Genomic DNA, 2,079 nt, shown 5'->3' with positions numbered 1-2,079 from the left:
GTCCAACTGATCAGTGTTCATTTTATGGCTCAAGCCTTTCGTTTCCAGTCTAAGAACTCCTTGCCTAACCCTAGATCCTGATGATTTTCTCCTCTATATCTTCTAAAAGTTTTCTAGTTTTACATTTTTTTAGGTACAAAGCCTTTATTATTGCTATTACATACAAGCCTAGATGGTCTATTCTTAATGAAAAGTGCAGACTTTTCTATACTTAGGGAAAGTTAAAAAAACTAATTTTTTAGAGTAGAATTGTTCCAATAAATCATTTATTTCCAGTGAGCCCAGTCTAATAAACAATCTAGTCTCTGAGCTTTATTACCTGGCTGTCATCATCGCAGTAATAGACAATCTCCATTTTCCACAGAATAAAACTGTAATGACTGTTGGTCACTTTCTATTTTGATCTCTCTGCCTGGCATTTGGGGACTTTCAAAGGACAGCAGAAGGTCTGACACATGAACTTTGAGAAGATATCCTTCTACCTTTTGAATTGTCATGGAATCTGGCAGTTGTTTCTCTAGGACTTTCTGATCAAGATGGTTAGGATCTTTTATCTTCATTGTTAGTAGCTGGTTTTTGAGCAAACATAGTTGTGTTTTGAGTTCTCCATCTTCAGGTGCACCATATTTGAGATAGAGTGCCTGGTATCTGGGATGGGCTGCCAGGAACTCCTCATTTGGTTTGTTTTTGTCTAGATCCTGAAGCCCATCAGCCTCTTTCCATTCATTTCCAAATGCTTTTCTGTATTCCAGCTCCACTCCATGCCTCTCCTCAGGAAGAATCTGACATTTGTTCAGGGCCCAGAGCTGACTGATCTTGGCGATAATGAACTGGTAGGAGGCCTGCACTCTGCTTCCCTTTGTCAGGGGATTTCTTTGGCAGGACAAACAGCTCAGACTCTGTAACTTACCCAGCTCGTTGAAAGATGACGATTGTGGTTGTTATCCAACTGTCATGGACTACAAGCTTTTGCAAGGAAGGAAATATTGACATTTTGCACCAAATCCCAGCACTCGGGAAGTGTAGAGAAGAAATCCCAGCATTAGAATGAATTAGTTGTTCTAATCTGGGCAGATACACTATTGGAAACAGCTGATTTTAATCACTTAACTGATTCTGGGGAAAGTCTAATAATTTGACCATCTGTAGAATGTCAGCCAGCCTTTCTGAAATGGAAATATTGTTAGTCTCCATGTAAAGCTCCTCAAGGACCTGCCACCCCACAGCACACCAGGGTACCTCAGCCTACGTTCTTCCTGTTCAGCAGAGGACTAAAAACTTCAGTGCAGGAAAGTTCTGGTTGGAGATGGTGAGCCAGGAAGAAATCTCATTTTATTGTCTTTGAGATTAAGGACTCTCAGGTATCTGAGCTGATCAGCAATATCTATGACTTCATCCCATGCTGACAGCAGGTTTATTGACAAATCTACTTCTCTAACATTAGGACACACTTTGGCGATAGCTCCTTTGTCACTGGCACAACTTCTTTCTTTCAACGTGCTCAGCTGGCTTTACTTTTTTTATAACAAAGTCAAAACCAGTAGTTTCCACAGGTCTATTTGCAATTTTAACAATTTGCTCTTTTCCATCTTCCTCTGGTCCATCTTTTAACACATAGCAGTTCTTAACTGCAGTAAAATTTTACTTTGTTTGGACAAATAAAGGATCCTCCTATTGGGTGGCTGCACTTAAAATGCACATTCCCTTCATGGCTTCTATTGTGCTTACCTCTCTCAGGATTGTCCCATTCTACTCCTGACCAGAGTCCTGCCACAGGAGGAACAGTGCCATAGAAAAACACTATTGCACATTCTCCATTCACTTCAACTCTTCAACCAGTAACATCTGATGTCAAAGTATCATTCATTATAATAGACCCAGAATCCAAAATATGAGATCTAGGTTGCAGGTTCAATCCCAAGTCAAGTAGGTACAGGAGGCAACTGACTGATGTTTCTTTCTCATATCAATGTTTCTCTCTTTCCCTTCCTCTCTCTGTGGCATCAGTAGATGGATTCAAGGAATCACAGATGGCTGTGCCCCAAAATAGGAAGAGCACAACAATGGACAACTCAAGTA

The 2,079-nt window shown here is 40.5% G+C and overlaps 1 pseudogene; it reads right to left on the bottom strand.

Annotated features, from left to right (window-relative positions):
• Window positions 1–329: 329 nt before the first annotated feature.
• Window positions 330–2,079, bottom strand: LOC129069658 (tubulin-specific chaperone E-like; annotated as a pseudogene).

Source organism: Pteronotus mesoamericanus, unplaced genomic scaffold, assembly GCF_021234165.1.
Source record: "Pteronotus mesoamericanus isolate MK-2021 breed Mesoamerican mustached bat unplaced genomic scaffold, CSHL_Meso_final contig_230, whole genome shotgun sequence".
Classification (NCBI taxonomy): domain Eukaryota; kingdom Metazoa; phylum Chordata; class Mammalia; order Chiroptera; family Mormoopidae; genus Pteronotus; species Pteronotus mesoamericanus.
The sequence above is the reverse complement of the archived record's forward strand: the minus strand, read 5'-3'. Positions and strand labels throughout refer to the sequence as shown.